At 41.8% G+C, this 16,561-nt stretch overlaps 1 protein-coding gene across 4 annotated transcripts in view; it reads left to right on the top strand.

Annotated features, from left to right (window-relative positions):
- The window catches only part of CNTNAP5 (contactin associated protein family member 5), an 884,209-nt gene that overhangs the window by 127,526 nt on the left and 740,122 nt on the right, over positions 1–16,561 (top strand). The window contains exon 1 of one of the 4 annotated variants that reach the window (XM_055262661.1): positions 9,228–9,316. The exons of 2 other annotated variants lie outside the window; for them this stretch is intronic. The gene's annotated coding sequence lies outside the window, so the exon portion shown is untranslated. Of the gene's footprint in view, positions 1–9,227; positions 9,317–9,354; positions 9,413–16,561 lie in introns of those variants that run through there. One more of the 4 variants, XM_063631292.1, reaches the window with a different exon arrangement.

Genomic DNA, 16,561 nt, shown 5'->3' with positions numbered 1-16,561 from the left:
GGTGGGTCACTGAATTAAACAATCCTGGAGCCACTGAACCTTTTCTTGTTTCCTGAGATGACGAACTTTCTTTTTTGGTTAAGCCAGTCAATTTGGCCTTTTCTATTACTGACAACCCAAAACTCTCCCTTGGAAAACATTATCCATAGCCTAGAGTGATCGAAGGAGTTGTGAGATAATGTACAATGCCTAGTACAGCCATCCCTCTGTATCCATGAAGGATTAGTTCCAGGACCACCCACAGATACCAAAATCTGTGGATGCTCAAGTTCCTTATATAAAATGGCATAGTATTTTCATATAACCTACGCACATCTTCCCCTCTTCTTTAAATCCTTGTAGTACCTAATACTTGCCTATGTCACTTCAGTTGCATAAATTCAACATAATACTACATGAGTGCCCAATTCACGTTTTGCCTTCTGGAAATTTGTGGAATATTTTCCCAAATATTTTCAATTTGCAATTGGTTGAGTCCATGGATATAGAACCCATGAATGTGGAGGGGTGACTGTGTTTAATTTTTGTGCCAGACAGGCTAGCATGTCCAACAAATGTTGATACATTTATGATAGCTTTCTTTTCTTGCTATGAGGGGATATTTTATTTGTTTCTGGGTTACTTAATAGTTATGTTCTTGTCCTCAAAATAGGTTGTTGCTTTTCTAGGCATCAGATTGGTGCACTTCCTCTTACCAAGGCATAACACTAGGGTGAACATTTGGCATATCTTTCCATTAAACCTGAAGAGCCCCTGGCAGGTATGGGGCAGGTGTGCTAAAGTGGTATTGGTGGCCAGTAGAGTGCTTCACAATAGACAGATGGAATAATAAGATGCCCTCGACACCCACAGGAATCTTACAGTTCAACTTCTAATCTGTCTTCTTTGATTAAGAATTTCTTAATAGTCATTTCAAACCTTAGGGAGAGAGGTTATGTGAGGTGGCTTTGAGAGACATTTATACTTCAGGGGTTTCAACATGCATAGTCCCTTAACAGAACAATTGCCTTTATTGTTGACATTGCATAGATGACATTGTGTGTCCCTTGGGATATAAAACTCACTTAATGTAAAAACATCTAACATAGTTTTTTTGGTTGTTTCTTTTCAATCAGTTTTTTTTTTAAAGGTTTAGGTGATATCTCAGTTTGTGAGTTGAAGCTTTGGAAGTGTTCTTATTCTTAAACCAGAATCTGCAAACTTTTTCTGTAAAGGGCTAGATAGTAAATATTTCTGGCTTTGCAAGCTATATGGTGTCTGTCACAACTGCTCAACTCTGTTGTAATATCAGGAAAGCCGTAGACAATATGTAAATGAATGTGAGTATGGCTGTGTTCCAATAAAATTTTATTTACAAAAATAGGTGGCAGGCCAGAATTGGCCTGTGGGTCATAGCTTGCCAGTTCTTGTTTTTAATCAGTGAAAAGGTCAATTTGAACACTTTGTCCCAGTTGTCACTAACCAACTGTGTGACCATGTTAAGTTATTTAACCTTACCAGGTCTTAGTTTTCTTAATCTGGAAAACAAAAGCACTGGACAAAGTGGCCCCTAGGTTTCCCTCTACAGCTAATATGTGAAATTCTGTGATTTCAGCATGACTCTTTAAGGGTATAGCTAAAAACTGAGTAAAGATGAATAAGAAGCTTATGGTCTTTTTTTGAATACACTCAATTCTGAAGTCACTATGGAGTATCAACAAACAGCATGTCCAACAGTATTAAAAAATAAAAAATTCTATGAAATTCATAAGAAAAAATGTTCACCCAAGTTTTAAAGGACTCGAGGGATAAATGCATTTGAAGAAGGAGAATAACTAGGACTACTAGTACTTATTAAGAGTCTTCCAAACACTAAGCAGTACTCCTGTTTTTTACAGATATTGTTTATCCTTACACATAGCCTATGACAGAGTGTATTGTCTGTGTACACCAGAGGAACAGACTCTCTCTCATTATACATACAGGAGAGAAATTATAAGAAATTGATTCACATGACTGTGGAAGTCCCAGCATCTGCAGTCACTAAGCTGGAGACTCAAGAGAGCAGACAGTACAATTCTAGTCTGAGTCTAAAGGTATGAGAACCAGGAACAATGGTAGTTAAAGTTTTAGTCAGAGGTCAAGTCTGAAGGCAGGAGAAGACCAAGGTCAGGCAAAGAAAGAGAATATTATTTCACTCTTTTTAAAGAGTCTGTTCTATTTAGGCCTTCAGTGGATTGAATAAGACATTCTTGGGCTAATAGAGAATAAGACTAATATTCCTATCATGGAAATAAAGAAATACAAATCTACAATGGTGGGAAGAAATGGAATAACATTAAGGGGATCAGATTAACAGACGGAGTCCCTCCTTTCCCCAACAATAAGCTCTTTAGTGGTAGAGGCAGGTATTTTAATCCTCTTCTCTCCAGTGTTTGCTGTCTTTGCCTTTTTTTTTTTTTAAGTTAAGAGCAATAGACCATGGCCCATAAGCAATAAACTATACAAACTGAGCCTGTAGGTGTAGACAATAGTGGCATAATTAAATAAAACTTACAACAGAGTTAATTTGACACACACCTAATGATATACATAATGCAGTTTTGAGGCATGGTAATTAGGTATAAAATGGTAAGCTGTTGACATAAATGGTTGCAATTAGTATTGCTTCTGCACAAGCAAACCCTGTGTTAAATTTTACATTTGTCACTTTGTTGGTTCTTTGGGATTTATAAATAATCATCATTGTTGACAGATTTTGTAACTGGAGTGCAAAGCTATGGAAATTCATGGCCAAAGAGCTGTGTTCATTTATTTAATTTTATTTGTTTCCTTATATTGTTTGTTTGTACTATATCTTGCCAGTTTCACAAAGGCTTTGGGGTCATCTGCATAAACCATCTATAATGCAATATAAAAAAATACATGTACAATGATAAACAAAACAGCAAGATCAGAGGAAATATCAATGAGAAAAGGAAGTATAGATAATAAAGGAGGCTAACAGTTAACTTTGCTTCTTGTAGCAATGGCTAGATGATGATAACATCTATGAACTGAGTGCCTAATGCACCAATTTATTTCTTATTATTTTAACAACCCGGAAAAGTAGATGTTTCATTCATATTTTATAGATAGGGTGAGACAGATGAAAGTATGTTGACTATGTTCATTCAGCCAGTAAATGAGTGGAGCTGAGATGAAAACTCGGTCTCCATGACTCCAATGTCATAGTGCACTCTACCGGATATAAGGAGACGTGGAGTGAGGTGAAGTGAGGGAGATGATGGGGTTTGGATTTGGAGAAAATAAACTTTGGCTTCCTAGCACCTAGGAGACAGAGAGAACAGAAGTTGGTAGCCTTGCATGGCCCATGCAAACACAAGCACTAACAGGAACTACATGACAGCTCCTAGAGGCTATTAGCAGTCAGCAAGCACCCAGCATTTATTTAATGATTTATTGATAGGAGGAGATGTTTCAAAATGTATTAAGTATGTGTTTGTCAATACACTGATATATTACTTACTCATTTGAATGTGGACCCATTCCTTGCTGTAAAGAGTCATCTGTATTTTAAAGAAAATGATTTTGAAAGATGATCATCTCTGTGCTCATTGCAAATGCAGATAAAAAAAAAAAAAACAAAAAGTACAAAAACAAATGGTCTTTGCCCTAGATTAAGAGAGGCTAACGGTTTAATGTTCTACCACAGATCCTGAAAATTAAAATATGAGCATCATTAAACAGATCTTGATGATTAAAATTTAGAAAGCTTTTCAGAATTCATCTGTGAATTCAATAGAAGATTATGGATGATTGGAAAATATTTTATAGGTTCAATGATATTTGAGACATATCTTTAATCACATCAAGATTTCAAGAGTTGAGAAAGCAAAGCAAACACAGGAAAAGAATAAAAGGAAAAAAGGGTAGCAGATGCACACCATATGTGTGGACATGATTGTGGCAAAGCTCATTCAACTTGAATCCTGTGCCACTCACTACCTGAAAGCCTTGGGCAAGCTATTTACTCATCTCTTGTGCATATTTCTCTCTGTAAAAATGCCACAAGGTAAAGAATAAATAATATAGTGCACTTTAAGTTCATGGCGCCAAGCCTGGCACATAATAAGTACTCAATAAATGTTAGGTATTTTCTGTTAATAATTATTGAATGAAGTATAGGACACTGGAGTTAGACCATTATTGCATACTGAACTTATGACTGACATTGTACTGATTATTTATAGGTATTACTTCATTTAAACTTGGTAAAAAAATTCTGAGGCAGATCTTCTTATTATCTTTGCAGACAGTAAATCAAGACAAAAAGAGGTTCAATTACTCATCTGATGCCACACCAAATAAAGGTGGCAAAGCTGGACTTTACACCCACACAAAGTCCAATGTAGCTGGCTTGCCACCTGGTTAGTTTTTTTCTCAAGTCGTATACAGTATGTAGATAAAACCCTTATCATTGATTTGGGAAAGATGACTTGGGCATTAAAATAAAGGAAACATGATTCTTCCTCTTTATTTCTGTCCTACCCCCATCTGTAGTGTGAAATGAAGAGTGAAAAGTAGAAATCAAAATAAGGGTAAGATTAAAATTTTTTTATCTAGGATTTTATCTAAAATTAAGAGAAAAACACTAATTTTTGTCCTTTTGAAAAGTAAGCTAGGAATTATTTAGTTTCTATATGTCTATGTGAATCTGTAACCATAATAATCATAATAATGGCAAGCACATCATAGAATATATTTCAAGGCATGTTTCTTATGCATGCCACCATGATTTCTGCTCCTCTCTGCACCTCCTCATATCCCTAAACATCATTAACCAAGTAGAAATTCCAAAGATATAGTCCTTGGAAACAAATTTTCTCTAAAGTAAAAGTCACCCTTGAAGTTGACAAAAAAGGGGACCTCAAGTTTCTGGTGATAGAGTACTTCCAAAATATTATGTAACTGGTACATTCTTGAATCTTTTCTCCTATGACCATTAAAGATTTAGAATCATGGAGTCTTAAATTTGGGAACCGACTATAGGGCGTATTTAATCTCATCCATCCTTTCATTTCACAATGGTGGAAACTGAAGCCTAGAAATGAGATCATGAAGAACTGGCAGTATCAGATCAAAGCAATTATATCCTGCCCATCAGTGTTTGATATTCGGGCCACACTACACTGACCCTCCACCCCACCAACATTGCAATGAGGAAGGTGACATGCTGCCTCCAGCTCTGGAGAATAGGGCTGTAGAAATACTTAATTTGTTTATATCAAATTGTCATCATAGGAGACCCTTAGAAGAAAAGCCTCTATCTACCTACTGACAGAGAGTTTTCATTTACTGCAAATGTCAAGATGGGATTAGCGTGCTTTGAGGAGTCTGGCATGGGGGTCTGAATCTGATCTACATGAAGATGCTTCAGGACAGAAATGCTAGCTCTCAGGGCTCCTCATTTTACATGAAATTGAACAACAACAAATGCTAACTACCCTCTTCCTCTAAAGGTCAATACAAGCAGCACTAGCTTTGCTTGAAGTTTCCATTTTGAAAGCAATGTGATTTCCTCCCTTAAATCTGCACTACAAAAAAGTTACTAGCTTTTGTGACAGCCCTTAAGATTTTATGCCTCCCCCATTCTCACCTTGATAACTCTCCTCTGTCTTTCATTTCATTTCTTTCAAGTTAAGGAAAGGAGAAATAAAATAATATTTACTCTTCTTCCATGAAGAATCTTCTCTTTCTTTTAACTTCAATTATTGCTTCTGCATGCCTTTAAAAAAAAAAAAGAATTAAAACCTCTCTTAACAACATTCACAGCTTAATCGTTTTCATTCTTTGTTCCAAGGTCTATGACTCTGTTTTTCACTTCACTTACTTAGCTGGAGTCTATCCAAAACATTCCTTTTCTTACATCTGTGTTTATCCCTAGTATTTGTTCTTAGTGGATTTCAAAACATGACTGTTCTCCTTGTGTTTCTGGCTCTGAAAACACTAAAATGCATGCCAAATGTTAGAGAATGTACATGCACTTTTGAAGTCGTTCAGCCATTCATGCAAAGAGGTTTGTTCAGTGCAGACTTAGACACTGTTCTAAGCAGCACATGCCAGTCTAGGTGCAGTTCTAAGGATAGCTTGGTGAGGGTCTCTTTGAGTGTGCGGTTGGTCCGCTCGACTTTTCCGGAAGATTGTGGGTGATGAAAGTGCCAAGGTATGTTGAGAGCTGTTGCTATATTTTGTGAGATTTGGGATGTGAACTCAGGACCGTTTTCAGTTTGGAGGGAGGAGGGGACTCCAAACCACGGGATGATTTCTGATAGGAGAAGTGAAGCAACTGTGCTTGCTCTCTTATTGGTAGTCGGGAAAGCCTCAACCCACCCGGGGAAAGTGTCAACTAGAACTAGGAGGTATCGAAATCTTTTAACTGGAGACATGTGGGTAAAGTCAAGTTGCCAATCGCTGCCGGGGAGGTGTCCCCTGGCCTGATGAGTGTGGAAGGTGCCTGGCCGTAGTGGGGTTTGCGGGTTAGTGTGTTGGCAGATGGTGCAGGTGGACGTGAGCTGTTGGAGGAACTGTAAATCAGAGGAGTCTAAGGTGAAAAAGGAAGAGAGGAACGCCTTCAATGTTTGGGGGCTGGTGTGGAAAGTGGTGGGGGTTTTTTAGAGAGATTTCAACAGGAGTGCAGTGAGCCAGTGAGGGGGTGGCAGTGTCCCAGACTGTGGGGTTGACAGATAGGGACAAGGAAGACGGAGTGTGGGGTTGGTCAGTTGAGTTGGCAACTAGGGCGAGGAGGGAGGTGGAGTCTGGGAGAGCTATGGGATTAAAAGTGATGGCTGCTCTAAACTTGGAAAGCATATCTGTTCCTAACAGGGGAAGGGGGCACTGGGGCCTAACTAAAAACCTATGAGAGAAGAGGTGACCTGAGAAGGAGCAGGATAAAAGTGGAGTAGCTCTTGGGCACATGGTTTGGCCTCCTACCCCGACTATAGGAGGGCTGGAAGTGGAAGTGACACCCCAAAATTCCCGCAGAACCGAGAAAGTAGCTTCTGTATCGAGGAGGAAGGTGACGAGGCACCCATCTACTGTGAGAGGCATCCTGGGCTCCTGTGCAGTGATAGTGTGCGTCGGTGGGGGGAGTCCCAGGGCTCTGTCAATCGTCAATGGCCAGTCCTAAGAGGTCGGGGGTGGGGCCGGGGTCTGGCCCAACCCCCATCCAGGAGTTGGGGCAGTCGACAGCCCAGTGACCGGGCTGGTGGCATTTTGGACAGGGCATGTGTAGAGGCCTGGGATTGGGACACTCACGGACCCAATGCCCTTCTTTGCCGCACTTGAAGCAGGGCCCAGGGGGCTGACAGTGGCCAAGTGGTGGCTTATGGTCACCAGTGTTTATAGCTGGCCGAGGAGGGGCTCGGAGAGCTTGAGCCAGCATTTGACACTTTTGCCTCCTCGCCTGCTCGTCACGGTTATGGTATACCTTGAACGCGGTGGCCAGAATCTCGGTCTGCGGGGTGAAGGGACCTCTGTCTAGCTTCTTTAATTTGGCTTTAATGTCTGGGAAGCTTTGCACGAAAAAATGGGACATGAGAAGCTGCCTGCCATCAGGGGCTTCTGGGTCTATGTTGGTATATTGTTGGAGTGCCTGTGTAAGGTGGTCAAGAAAGGCGGATGGGTTGTTTTTTTAAAATTAACAGCCTTTTGGGCTGCCTTACGTAATCCGGCTACAAGGCAGGAGGCAAAATGGTCTCGAGAGGCGATTCCATTGTCTGTATTGTAATCCCAGTGAGGCTCCTGTTCTGGCACTGCCTGTGCGCCTAAGGGTAAGGCTGGGGTTGTTTGGTGGACTTCATCTGCATAAGTGCGGGCTTGCTCTCAGACTCGCCTGCACTCCTCAGGAAGGAGGGTGTTAGAGAGAATTATATAGATATTATGGAAAGTGAGGCTATAGGCTTGGAGGAGATATTGAAATTTTTTGATATAAGAGGCGGAGTTAGAAGTGTAAGAGCCTAAGCATTTCTTAATTTGGGATAAGTTAGCCATAGAGAAGGGAACATGGACATGAACAATGCCTTCTGCCCCTGCAACTTCTCTAAGAGGGTCGAGGATGGGAAGGTGTGATCTGGAACGAGTGGTGGGAGGGCTGAGCGGCGGAGGGGAGGGAGCTGGAGAGGTTGCAGAGGAAGGGGAAGGAAGAGAGAGGCTGGGGAAGTGGTAAGGGGCGGGGCCGCCGCTGGCCAGGCGGCTGCCGGAGGGTGGGGCTGAGGGTGGTGATATGGCGGAGGTTCGTCAGCGGGGTCAAAGTCAGGATCGGAGGGAGAGGTTAGCAGTTTGAGGGCAGTGATAAGATGTTGAGGTTTACACGGGAGGCCGTGGACATAGGGGATCTCTCCCCATTTTCCTGTTCGCTCACAATATCCAGAGGCCCATAAGTGGGCCATTTATTTTGGTTATCTAAGGGGTAAGTGGGCCAGTCTTGTGTGCAGTATTTAATTAGACGTTCTGGTTTGAGGTTGGCCGCTAAGCCTAGGGCTGACAGATTGTTTAGGAGGCATCGTAGGGGAGAGTCGGCAGGCAGGGATGTGGAGCCTCCCATTGCGGGGCTAGGAGAGGATATGCAGTGAGGGCTAAGTAGGGCGTCCCCTAATAGCCGAACACCGCGACGTGACTCAGAGCTTCCCGTTCGGTCGTCACCAAAGCGAAAGGACTGAGGGGCCGACTATGGCCGAGGACCGTGGGCCACCTGGTACCAGGAATTTTGAGACGAGAAAGGGAAGGGGGGCCCAGGCCAGAGACGCGAGGAGGAGAGGGAGAAAACTCCGTTCCTTGCAGGCCAAGTCTAGAGTAAGATTTACGGCGGCCAAGAGCGGGCGGCTGAGAAGGGAGTTGGTCGGCTGGTGTTGGACATCAGGAGGGGAGACTTACCGAGATGAGGCCGGTGTTGGGTGGAGAGGTCGGCGAACAGGAAAATGGGCGAAGACCGGCCGGGGTCTGGACCGAGCCTGAAGAGGGATCGGGATCCCACGGAAGGGTGGGGTGTTCCCGATCCGAGTCACGGCACCAATGAAAGAGGCCGGGCAAGGATCAGACTACACCAGTCGTGGTCAAGAGATCTTTATTGGAGGTATCGAGCAGAGAAGGAAGAGAAGAGAGGAGAAGAGAAGAAGAGAGAGCTGCTGGTGTGCTGGGTTTTATATCCCTTGGGCCTACGTGGGATGGGCCCAAGGGAAGGCGGGAGATGCTTCTTTCTGATTGGCCCTCCTTTGGCGGGTTCAGACAGTGCACAGTCAAGGAGGGGAGAAGAACCTGGAACCGACCCCATCTTAAGGTACGGCGCCACTTTAAGGTACCTCATGTTACCTAACAGATAGATTATAATATAATTTCAGATAGTTGTAAGTGACAAAGAGAGAAATAAACCCAGGTAAGTGCAGGGACTCTGTTTTATATGTATATATACTTTTCTTTCCTCCTTAAATAATATCTCTTTGAGGAAGTGACATTTGAACAGACACCTAAATAAGGTGAAAAAGTAAGGTTTGGGAGAAGAAAATTCTAAGTGGAGGGGAAGTCCATGACACTAAAACACCTTTGATTTATTGGAGGATCTGCTAGAACACTAAAGTGATTGGAAATACAGAAGAGAAAGGCAGAAAGGGAGAAGAGAGAGGCCAAAGACAGATTACACAGGGCCACATAAATCACATGAGGAAATGTGGAGTTTGTTCTAAGCATAATCATAAGCTACCGGAAACTTTTGGGCAGGGGTTTAAACGAGGCTGTTTCAATATTCTTCACCTCACCTAGGTGACTCTGTAGAGGGTAGACCTCAGCTGGGGAAGGAAAAATCAGGTTTTGTCCTAAGCTACTGGATGGGTGGCTGGCAGGACTGGGTAGCATGTTTGTGCAGGGAAATGGGGAAACTGCAGACTTTATGACACATTGTGGTGGAACAGGTAGAACACAAGTCCTGGAGTCAGCCAGAGAAGGGATTGATCCTCAGGTTGTAATCTACTTGGGCTGACTTAATGTTTGTGTACATGTGGATAAAGAGCTTGATCTCAACTGTGAAGTGTGGACACTGTTGCCTACCCTGCAGGGGTGTTAGGAGTTATTAGGCGATGATATAAACAGAGTTTCTAACAGGGTAGCTAATGTGTTCATAGTCAAAGCCACAGTCTTTTGAGTCAGACCAGGATTTGAATCCCAGCTTAATTAGTCACTTTGCTTGGTAGAGGAGTTTGTGCAGTGGGTAAATCTCGGAGATCCTTTCTCCTCTTCTGCAGAATTTGTAGAATGATGTCCGTTTCACACTATTGTTTTGAGAATTAAAACTATGTGTGGAAGCATCTAAGACACAATGGATGCAATTTAGTAGCTGCCACTAGGTTTTGGACTGGTTCCCTTAACCTTTCTTTGCCACGGTTTCTCCTTCTGTAAAATGGAAACGTCTGATATGTTTGTGAAGATCAAATAAGAAAACATATGTGTAGTGTGTACCAGAATGCCTGGCATGCACTTTATGTTAAAAACAATGTAGGGTGATGTCATGATCATCACCAGCCGCACCTTTCTGTCACCTCCCCTGCTCCAAGCACATGAAACACATTTTCACATCAAAGACCAAGTTTCTGAATGGCTTGAGGTGCTCAGGCTGAAGAATGCCTGCAATCCTCTATCTCTGCTTTTAAGTCACCAAACCTGGAGGGGTAGCATATTCTAGCGTATAAGACATTAGACAGAATCTGGAGGGATCTGTCCCTGTCTCTATGATTAAAAATCAGAAATTTTCTACATAAAACCCCCAGATTGCTGACTTGGCTTTGGTAAAAATCTGAATATTTTACAACAAGTGCATGGAGTGGTGCAGTGACTGGCTCTCTTCACAAGGCATGTGCCATTCATTTAGACACAGCCCCCAAAACTCCTCATTGCTTTCACACCCAGCCCGCTCATTCATCCTTGTTGCTTAATGAGTATGCAGAGGACTGTGAGTGTGATTGCGAGTGTGAAATCGTGGCTGACTCTAAGAAAGAATATCATCTAGATCTGGAGACTCTCCAGATTTCCAGATCCCAGAATTCATGTTTTCTGGTAGAAACATGAACACTAATAATGCAGACAAAATTTTCGAAACAGCCAAGTATTGGGTCTGAGATTTGCCTGCTCTGCTTCATTAGCCATCGTTCCTATGGCTTCACATCTGTGAGTCTGTAAACAGGCCATGGGCTGAATGACACGGACTGTTGTTTTGTTTAAAACGAATGGCTGTGATCCTGATTAAAGCATCATGTGGGAGATTTTATAATAAACATTATCTGTAATTCCCACTACAGCCAGCAGGAATCTGAATCACATTTAATAATCTAAAGCTTGGAAGTAGTGACACTTAAGTACATTGAGATTTAAGTACAGGGATTCCAAGAAGGAGGAAGTGGGTATTGCTGCTCTCTAGGCTTGATTAGGTCTCTAACTGTCAGATCAGCTTAGACTAGTTGATACTAAAACCTTCTCCGGTAGATCATTCAGTACTTATTGTCAGTTTTCTGTCATACCTTGTTCTCTTACTGACTTTCACTTTTACTTATTCTTAATGGTGGTGGCAGCTCTATTATTGTGCCAATAATTCAAGCTAATTAACAGAAACCACCAAAAGAAAGATCTCTACTATTTCCAGTTCCTTAGGTTTCCTTCCATGCAGTGATGGCCACCAGAGGGAACAAATCAGATGATTAGGCTTTATGATTAGAACATTTATATTAACAATGACTAACATGTCATTGGTAGAGATTAGGGGTCTGCAGAATCCAAGAAGTCCCCAAGCTACAGACTCAATGCTTTCTCTTTGTCCTTTGATAAAACTTCCTCAAATCCATCTCCAAGCCTTCCCCCAAGATGGAGCCCACAGGATTATATCTGAGGCTTCTGCCCACAGAGTGGATGCCAATGCACCCCTTCCCTTTTTTTTCTTCTTTAATGACCTTAACTCTTGTATATATGTATATAAAACACTCTTCATTCTTCTCACTTTTGTATATATTTTTTGTCCTGTCGTCTTCTCTAACTTCTCCTACTTAACATATTCTCTTCTGTAAACTATGTCTCAGATATCTCTTTCAAACAAAAGACTAATAATCAATACTCAGGGACACTTTAATTGTTGGTATTTCTTCCCACCTGAAGACTTTACTTTTAAGTGATGTTCTCATGTTTGGGAAAACCACACATAATTCAATAAAACATGTTACTTCTGCTCCTCAACACAAGTTTTAAGGGTGATCTCTATTTAATGTATTTTCACTTGTGACTATAGACTTAAAACCATAAGAGATTAATAATAAAGTTTCTTTTACACTCCAGGGTCCACTTTTACTTGGCAATATTAACTCCACTTATCACCAGGAGTTGTCAAGTAAAACAAAACAATTTTGTAAAAGGGATCTCCCTTTACTCAACACTGCATAAAAATTCTTGAAAAAAAAAAAACTTTTCTCACTGTGTGTGTGTTTTCTTTTTAAAGCAAAAAAGCAAGGTAGCAGCTTTAATGGGGAAAAAGTGATTTCACTACCATGTACTCTCCCTAGTATTCTGAAAATAATTGTGGGGCAATGGAGAACAGATTGTCTCTTCACATCTCTTGTTAGGCAGGGAACCTGTCTAGACAGCAATCTCAAGGATAGCTGAGCTGCTTCCTGCAGGGTCACAGCTACTCTGCAGTGTGAGAGGGCCAGCCCAGTATGCTTTCAAGAGCCCAGGAAAGGTCACATATAAAAAGAACTACCTTCCCCTTCCTGTGCTGATTCTTCATGCCTGAAATCTGTTGAAGAAAGATAAGTAGGATCCCAAGTGGTGCAAGGTTGAGGCAGGAAGCCAAACCAAAAGTAGGAAAGGGAGGGAGTACCAGAGGAGACAGAAGGAAATGTAGGGAGGAAGAGAAGAAAGAGAGCCAGGAAGGAGGCACATTTTTATTCTAATGCTTTTCAGATTTTTCTGGATGTATGACCCAGGATAAGTCAGTTCCTTACTACAAAAGAGGAAGAAGGGCACAAGCCTCATGGAACTGTTGTGAGGATTAAACAAGGTCTTGCTATAGGAAACACATTTATGTATTAGTTAATGTGATAAATGGTTTCCTTCCCCTCTCATGATTACGTTTTTCCACTGTAAATTATTAATTCTATCAGGGAACAGAAAGCTGGTGCTCTGTGTTTATAAGTCCACACTATAGCATAGATGGGTATCTCTGATCATTTCCTAACAAATTATCTTAGGAAGGTGAGCAAGCAAGGTAAAGAGGCTGCCAGGACCTTGGACTGTTAGAGAGCAGAAGGTGAAGCTCTATAGTGCTAATGCATATTTTTCAACTGTCAGTATTTTCTTAGCATGGGTTTTGTTTGTTTGGCAGTGATAGTGGCAAGCATAAGCTCAATGTCCCTTCACCCAAATGACTCCATTTATTGGACAAAAAGTTCTTCATCCTATAAACATTCAGATGAATGTTTAGAAAGAGTTGGAGCAAACCCGCTCTGATGTGGTTGGGGGAAGAAAAAGGTATGTTACAAAATATCCCCTTAATACTTTCAAATATCTGCAAGAATCTCATTTGGGGATTAGACCTGGCCTCAATAGAAAGAAGAACAAAATAGGAAAGCAAATGGAATTGTTTAGCACCATTTATATTTTAAGACATTAACATATGTCATCCGTGATCTCAGATCTTCTGTATAAAAATATAGAGTACAAAAAATAAAATTACCAATGGCTATTAATGTTATTATATCATTACTATTTATTGAAATGTTTTTCTCACCAAAATAAAGCTAAGCATTTATATATTAATACATACCGTCAATTGAGGATTTGACCTATCTGCATGGAACTTTGGAGTTGATGCAAACTTTAAAAAAATTCACTCCATCTGACCATCCCTACCTCTCACATAGCGCACCTGACAACCATCATACTCCTTAGATGGAATCCAAAAATGCTACCTCTTCCTTGAATCACGATGCCCACTTAGAATCAGTAGGCTAGCTATTTCTATTCGGAGCACTGCCTCCATGGTTTTTTTCTTGCTGCTGCTGCTTTTTTATTGTTGTTGTTTAATTCGCAAACCTGTCTTCTTTCCCATTGGACTGGACATCATTGATCTTATCCTTCACAGCCCTCATGCATACTTAGAGAATAGCATGGGGCAAACCTGAGGAGAACCAGAGGGCTGCTTTCTCTTTTCATATCTCTTGTGGTGGCATTGGGGTTCTTATTGGCCTGGGTTAGGGACTGGCTCGGGGATGTTGGATATGAAGGCTTTGATGATGCACTGCACAGCTATCCACTCACTCAAAGGACAAATGGACAAAAGCAGAATCTGATTCATCCATTAAAAAAATTGATTTTGAGGATGATGAAGAAACACAATAAAGAAAAAAGGAAAACCGGTTCCTTCTGAAAGAAAACTTTAGTATGGGCAAATTTCCTGTAAAGGCTCTTCAGTTATGAATAGAAACCGCAAAGACTTGACATTTATTGTGAACTTTCAAGGAACACTGGACAAAATTGATTTATTTTTAGAAAAATAATAACTCATAATGCAATGGTGCACTTCCAGCAAAACCCACTGGAAAACTCCATTTCTAAGATTGAAGAACCCTATCCTGTTGGATTTATAATGCTTCAAAAGTGAAAATATGATGCCCAATTATTAATTATTATTGTTTGTTTGTTTAAGGTACAGAACAAAGTGAGGGCGTATTTAAGGCTCTTAGACTCAGGCTTGGCATGTGACTTCCCTAACATGAAGGAAGCAGTGTGAAGGCATCAGCCCCTGGTTCTAAGAGCCAGCATCATCTGCATAGAGCAAAGGTCCAACAATTGATCTTATCCTTCAGAGCCTTACTCTTCCACATGCGTAATGTGAGGGTAGCCTTCCACGACCCCACGTAGGTGTGTCTTGTCCTTCTCTTCATGTGGGAAAAGAAAATGGGTAAAGACCAGGAGTAGCCTCAGTATAGAGTGCACCTACAGCTAAAACCAAACTGACACAACTGTATGTTTAGGGAAATGGGCTATATATTCACCTCCAGGAGAGAGAAGAGGCAGCATGACTCAGAAAAACAGGGTAGTCATCTACAACAGGACCACTAAAGGATGACACAGGATCTGAGGATAAGGACTGCAGGAATAAAGAGAGGCAGGCAGCATATGGTGATAGTTATGAAGAAATCCACTTTCAGACATTATGTCTTAAATATATATATATATATGTTTTTTTTTTTTTCTGAAAGGGCATTGGGTTGACTTCTGCTTCAGTCACCGACATAACCTTTGCTTTTCTTTCCGAGAGTTACCTTGGGAGCAGCCCAATATGGATTTGACTTGTTCATTTGGCATGATTTAGTACCTGAGTTAGCTTTTCAGAAATCTTGCCAATATTAGCATTGTGTGCAGACGCTTCTCAAATGAGTGGCGCCTTGGGACATCAGCAGAGATGGTGCTATTAAATCACGCAGCCAGTGTCCTCTGCCATTCTATGAAAGGCAGGCAAGAGTGCCGTAGCTTCCCGATGCCTCCAGATAAACTATAGGGCCTTTTAAGGAGTGCCCTGGGTAAGCCACCATGGTGGTGAAGTGCATTTGGATAAGTGTGATAGAGACAGCCAAGGTGGCAGCCATGGGCCACGGTGAGCTGTGTCAGCCTTTCCCACTGCATATGGCTGCCTGGCTGCCTCTATGGTGAAAGGTAACTGTGGGCAGTAGACAAATGATTGGTGAAAAGAGAACACGAACAGGAAAAGGGCAGAAAATGCCCACCCAGACAGGTAAACAGGGAAGAACAAATAGACAGATGGAGTGGAAAGACCGTGTTCACAGACCCCATGGCACGTCCCTTCTAGCTGTGTGACCTTGCACCAGTTACCCTGGCTTCCATATCTCTTACATAGGAAACCCAACAGGCTCTTGTGGCTGTGTTCTGATCCATTAGCCATTTGAGAGGACCCTTACTTCCTTTCCCATCTTCTCTACCCCGCCATGTAGGTTGATTTTTTTTTTTTTTTCTTTTCTAAGTTCTGAGAACTATAGTAACAACCCCTTATGGCTGTCACTCAGATAGAAAGAAGGTTATTGCTTTTTCAAAACAGGATAGAGTTACAGCAGCGATATAAAATGTTGGCTTCCATCGAGTAATTTCAGATGTTCTGTTGGCTCTCCTGTCCTCTGCAAATGCTCTTTCCCTGTTCACTGGCCGGAAGCTGCTTCGTCTCCTTGAGCAAGGTCAGAGAAAGGAGCTGAAGTATATTTTCTGATAGATATTGAACACACAAATTATGGTACCCCATTTGGCCAGCCACAAAATGCCCTTGCATCGTTTTTGATCACTGGGGTGCTAGCACAACAATATCACCACAAACCCTCAGCACGTTGCTAATTTGAGCTGTTCTGTTGATATGATGGCAGCTCCTGGATGGGCACCAAGAGTCATAAGAAGGCAGAGGAATGGTCAGATTGGCTATGTGAGCAGCCATCACCAGAGTCCTTGGGGTCATCCTGCCAGCTGAAGTCCTTGGCGGCCACGT

The sequence above is a fragment of the Symphalangus syndactylus genome, chromosome 22 (genome assembly GCF_028878055.3).
Source record: "Symphalangus syndactylus isolate Jambi chromosome 22, NHGRI_mSymSyn1-v2.1_pri, whole genome shotgun sequence".
In the NCBI taxonomy this organism is placed as follows: Eukaryota; Metazoa; Chordata; class Mammalia; order Primates; family Hylobatidae; genus Symphalangus; species Symphalangus syndactylus.
Note: the sequence above shows the minus strand (reverse complement) of the source record. Positions and strands in the feature narration are given on the sequence as shown.